The following is a 6000-nucleotide window of genomic DNA, read 5'->3' on the forward strand; positions in this document are numbered from 1 at the left end:
CTTGATTTTTCCATGGGAAAACAACAGCAGAGAAAGTTCCAGACTTCTTCTAAGCCAGCAGTTCTCAACCTGTGGGTCGCGACCCCTTTGGCGGTCGAACGACCCTTTCACAGGGGTCGCCTAAGACCATCCTGCATATCAGATATTTACATGACGATTCATAACAGTAGAAACATTACAGTTATGAAGTAGCCACGAAAATAATTTTATGGTTGGGTCACAACATGAGGAACTGTATTTAAAGGGCCAGAAGGTTGAGAACCACTGCAAGCAGACTTGTTTTCTGTATTTAGCAAATTCCAAACATTGACCACCTCTGCAAATTTCCTCTTCACTGGACTGAAATCCTTGCACGGTATACCCAGTGTTTTTCCTTGATACACAAGTGCAATAAGTTCTGGAACACGTTTACCTCCAGTTGGGCTTTTTTCTGAGAGGGAAGACTTGGGAAGAGGTGCCTGGAGTGCTTTTACAGAAATCTATCCAGCCAGATAAACAATTCTCATTTTCTTCCCTGTTCCTGCTGTCACCGCAGCGAAGGCAGAAACTGGATTGTCAAGCGGTTCTCCCCCCGACCCCCAAAGTGAACAGCAGGGGGTGCTCAGGGATGGAAAAGAACGGAATTTTTTCCATTAGGATTTGACTTTCAACACTTTCTCTTTCAGGGAGAGCCACAGCCTGCCTGCCCCTGAACTTTGTTTGTCTGACCCTGCCCCACCGCCCACCTTATCACACACAGGCGTTTGTGTCCATGCACCTGCCTGGTGCCACCTCACCACGTGGGTCCCTTCAACGTTGGCCTCTGGCATTTCCAGTGCGTTTTTTCCAGAACAGCTCAGACCTGCTGTAACCTTTCCCTGTGTCTATAACGGGGCCTCCTCTCTGACTCGGAATTTCCACGGATCTATGGGAGCAATGCACAATGAGAGAATGCGACTGTTTCGATAAAAGGGGAAGTATTAGCCCCGGGGATCTTGAAATTCAGCATAAAACGAACTTTTTTCATTAGGCAAATGCATGCAATTATAAATAATTAACCAAAAAACCTTGAGCAGTAATTTGTTTCTTTAAAAATGTCTCCAATATATTGACATTGACCAAGAAGCACAAGAAGGCTTAGGAATCAATGGGAACTCTGCTGAGTACAGAAGCAGCCTTCGCCACTTAAGCCGGTTCTAATGGCCATTAGTACACAATCAGCAGGTATAGAAAACTTTTAGCATTTAATGCATTTAGCAACGAAGTCAGGCGGTCCTCTGCACCCCTGGCTGGGGGAAGGGCTTCTCTACCTTAACCCTTTGCGGTCGTTTGTCTGCTCTCAGCCACCACAGCAAGGAAACCGTACGAATCTTAACTCTATTCATTCATGTATCAGTTCATAATTTCTCTGAAAGCTCTTAAGTGTCTAAGCGACCTTGTCACGAACCAAAACATTGCCCCGACAAATCGGAGATATCAAAACTCAATATAAACAAACGCGGTCGTTCCACACTTGCCGGGAGCCAGTCCATCCTTGCTGTTTCAAGGGACCTGGCATATATGGCATACTGTTCTTAATATGTTTGCTCACCTTCTTGGCACTATGTGTTTTAACCAAGGTCACCTCTCTGAGAAAGGTTGTTTCCCCAGGTAGGGATTTTCCCCTGAAGTTAGGGAGGGAATAAAACCCCTTAACTAAGTGCCAGGCGGGTAATTAATCACTTCAACTACGAACAATCATACTTAAGCTACATAATCTTTACCCCCTGGAATGGAGATAAGAAACGCCCTAACCTTTGGAATAGAGATTGATAGGATTGGAATCAACTGGTATAAATACAGATGTAACAAGACAACAGGACAGAACCTAGACACAGAACCTAGACACAGAACCTAGACAGAACCTAGAGACAGAGGAACTTCGCTGGAGAGAACATGGCAAAAGATCCTGGACAGAAACTGGCCACAGAACCTAGAGACAGAACCTAGCGAGAGAACATGGCTGAAGAACCTAGAGACAGAACCCGGCTACAGAACCTGGCGACCGAACCTGGCTGGAGAACCTAGTGAGAGAACATGGACAGAGAACCTGGCTGGAGATCCTTACCAGAACTTCGCTGGAGATCCAGACCAGAACTTGGCTGGAGATCTTGGCTAGAGATCCTGGCAAGGCTGCTGATCAACTGAACACTGTCTCTGTGTCATTCCTTCTTCGCCGACTCCGTCCACACCTTTGGGGACCCCTGGACCTGCTGGGGTGGGACCCCAGCACACACTCGCCATGCAAAACACCGTGGCAAGTCAGTCGCCTTTTGAGAGTGAAGAAATCGACAAGCTTTGGAGATACTTTGCAGAATTTCAAATAAAGCTTTACAAATTCTGTTTAACTGTAATTAGGCATTCTCGCTTGTTAAGATATTTCAAAATAATACTCCAAAATGGCAAAAAGAAAGTTACCGAAAGAAGTGTACTGCGAATCTGAAAGTAACGATGAAGAGTTTTATTTTGGCACCTTGAATACTGACTCTGACGGAGACAGTGATAACATTTGTAGTGATTCTACTAGTAGTGACGTAGTTCCAAAAAAGAATTAATAAATCTTGTTTATCCTTCATAATCTTGCATGTTATGTACCACTGCTCTTTCAATGGAAATTAATTCCGACCAGTACGACACCCATGTCCAAATTTAATACGACCGCAAAGGGTTAAAAGTCTTCCACAGCGTGCACTCACCAATGAACAGCAATCACTTGTGCATTCTTTGTTGTACTGAGAGACATTTAAAGCCTGTGGTTGCTGTGGCCTTGGGAAGGCGACCAGCAGAATAGGACTCAGATACTCAATCCCCGATCCTTGTAGAGGCCCGGGAGGGCACACATCTTGATTTTGCTCGTTTCCCTGGCAGAGGAGTGGTGGGATAGACGCAGTTCTGGCCACAGAGGGCAAGTAAACAAAGATCTGCTGAGAGGGCAAAAAGTGAAACAGTTGGGGTTTAGGCAGCCCGCCCCCCATCACTTCCTAGAAAGCAGACGTGATGTCTGTGCAAGAAGTAGCCCCCGTCTTGCAAGCTCGAAGCAGCGAAGGAGGCTGGAATCAACACTTTGAGGTTAGCAAGTGGAGAGGGAGAGAATGGACAGCGCCGGAGGGCACTGAATTTTGTGTGCTTTAAAAAAATATATATGTTTTTATTAAAGATCTCAGAGAAGAAAGGAGAGAGACAGCAATGATGAGAGAGAATCATTGATTGGTTGCTTTCTGCACACCCCACAGAGGGGATGGAGCCCACAACCCAGGCATGTGTCCTGACAGGGAATCGAACCGTGACCTCCTGGTTCATAGGTCAACGTTCAACCACCGAGCCACGCTGGCTGGTCTGGGTTTTGTGTTCTTTGCAGCCGAAAGCCTTCCCAAGTGACATCTTTTGTTATTAAAATTGGGAGGATTTTGAAGTCCACATACAAAAATGGAATGAATCTCCAAATGAAAAATCCAAACAGTGAGAAAGGGCTTTTTGAAATTTTAATACGTTTACATTTCCTTATTTGGGGGAATGGCCATACTTTGGAGATAAAATAAAAAGACCTATGGATTGCCGAATAAGGATAGGATTATAGAGACAAAGGGGGGATATTATTAAAATTGGGACTCTCTGGGGGAAATCCCCTATTATCTGTGAGTTTACATCCTTGGGCTACTTTGTAAAAGTACTTTCATCGAAGAACAAAATTTTACACCCACTTTTCCAAGAAAAAGATTTCTGAATCATTTTCAACTGGTGAAGACTAATCACCCGCTTTGCTTTTGAGTCAGTTATTGTTCCCACAAAACAACAGCAGCAACAACGACCGTATCCCCAGAGGCGCCGAATGGGAAAGCATTCTGCATTGTTATTATCTAAAATGTTGATCCATCTCCGGGCCTGTAATTGAGTTCATAATTCCTGGAGGATTTCTCCCAGTGCAATGGCTTTCTTCTAAACACAACAGGAGAGGAGATTTTACAACGCAGCCATTCAGAGCTCCTTAGCTTGTGAAATGTTCGGATCTTCGATACCAAGCAGACAAGATATTTGTGTGTCTGCATTTCCTCTCGTTCTGATTGAGCTAGATGCTGGGTTGTTGAGTAGACTCTTGAGTGCAGGCTCATGGGTTCTTCCTCTGAGTAGAATCAGCATCTGGGAGAAGGAAGTATTTGGGGACCAGCTGGCATGGCTCAGTGGTTGAGCATCAACCTATGGACCAGGATAAACATGTCAAACTCGCAGCCCACCAGCTGCAAGTATGACATGCTTGGACCAGGAGGTCATGGTTCGATTCCTGGTCAGGGCACATGCTTGGGTTGTGGGCTTGATCTCCAGTGTGGGGCATGCAGGAGGCAGCCAATCAATGATTCTCTCTCTCTTTTTTTCAATGATTCTCTCTTATCATTGATGTTTCTATTTCTTTCTTCCTCTCTGAAATCAACAGAAATATTCTATATAATAAAAGTCTAATATGCTAAGTGTCCGACCATTCGTTCGAGCATTCGACCACACTGACCAACAGGGGGCAGATGCTCCAACTGGTAGGTTAGCTTGCTGCTGGGGTCCGGCCGATCGGGACTAGGCAAGATGGGCTGGACACGCCCTGGAGCCCTCCTGCGGTCCCTCCCCGGTCCTGATTGTGCACTGGTGGATCCCCTGGCATGGCCTGCGCCCTCTCGCAATCCAGGACCCCTTGGGGGATGTCGGAGAGCCAGTTTTGGAGAGCTAGGCCTCTAGTATATCTATAATAATAAAAGTGTAATATGCTAATTAGACCAGACAGCCAAACGACCCTCTGGACGTTATTCTGGACGTCCTTCCGGACGAAGTGTGGTGGCGGGGACCAAGGCAGAGGTGGTAGGGGTGATCAGGCAGGCAGGCGAGCAGTTAGGGGTGATCAGGCAGGCAGGCCAATAGTTAGGTGCGATCAGGCAGGCAGGTAGAGATGGTTAGGGGCCATCAGGCAGGCAGACAGAGTAGTTAGGGGCGATCAGGCAGGCAGGCAGGCAGGCCAGCGGTTAGGAGCCAGTGGTCCCGGATTGCAAGAGAGATGTCCGGCTGCCGGTTTAGGCCTGATCCTGCAGACATCCCCCAAAGGGTCCCAGATTGCGAGAGGGTGCAGGCCAGGCTGAGGGACCCCTCCTCCCCCATGCATGAATTTTGTGCACTGGGCCTCTAGTATATATTTAAAAGTATTTGGAGCTTGGAATGCCATCATAAGCCTGGCATTGATATCAGAGTAGCCCCACACTCTGGGGTCTGTCCCCATTGTGACTTGCTGACAGGGGTCTCCTCCACCATTGAAATGAGAGAGGACAGGGTGCCTGACATGGTGGGGAGGACCTAGGTCTTGTGAATTTAGTTTCTATCTCAGTGATGACAATCCCTGGGTGACTTGGAGCAAGTCACGTCCTGTCCCTGGGCCTCCCTGTCCTGATCAATAGGAATGGGGGTGGACAAGACTCCAGATGACCCTGAGGGCAGTGAGGGGACTGCTCTCCCTTGTGGCACGTGTCTAGAGATGCCGCTACCCAGCCAGGCTCCCCCTTGGAATACACCGAGTGAGGAGCAGCTGCGCAGCCCGCCGGTCACCCTGCCCCTGGGGCTGCTGGCAGGAGGAGGCCTGGGCAGCTGGGCTGCCTTAGTGGAGGCTGAGGGGAGACCATGGGTCCCCATTCTGAGGCTGCAGCCTGCTCCCCCCCCCCCTTCCTGTCCGCCTTTGATTGCCAGATCATTCCACTGCCAACAGAGATTGCAGCTCATGCCAAGATTGGTTGGCCTGCTCCTTCACCCCACCTTCAGGCTCCAGCCTGGTCGGTAAAGTCACGTGGGCTTTCCACACGCCTCACAGGTTGTGCCACTACCGTGTAGATGCATTTCATGTTATTATTATCACCACCATCAGCACTGTTTTTTGCAGAGTTAACACTTCTTGTTTTTGTATGCTTTTCCTGACTCACCTGGATCTAGCCATTTCTGAAGCCATTCTTTCCCCCC

Source organism: Myotis myotis, unplaced genomic scaffold (assembly GCF_014108235.1).
Source record: "Myotis myotis isolate mMyoMyo1 unplaced genomic scaffold, mMyoMyo1.p scaffold_m19_p_6, whole genome shotgun sequence".
NCBI classification, from domain to species: domain Eukaryota; kingdom Metazoa; phylum Chordata; class Mammalia; order Chiroptera; family Vespertilionidae; genus Myotis; species Myotis myotis.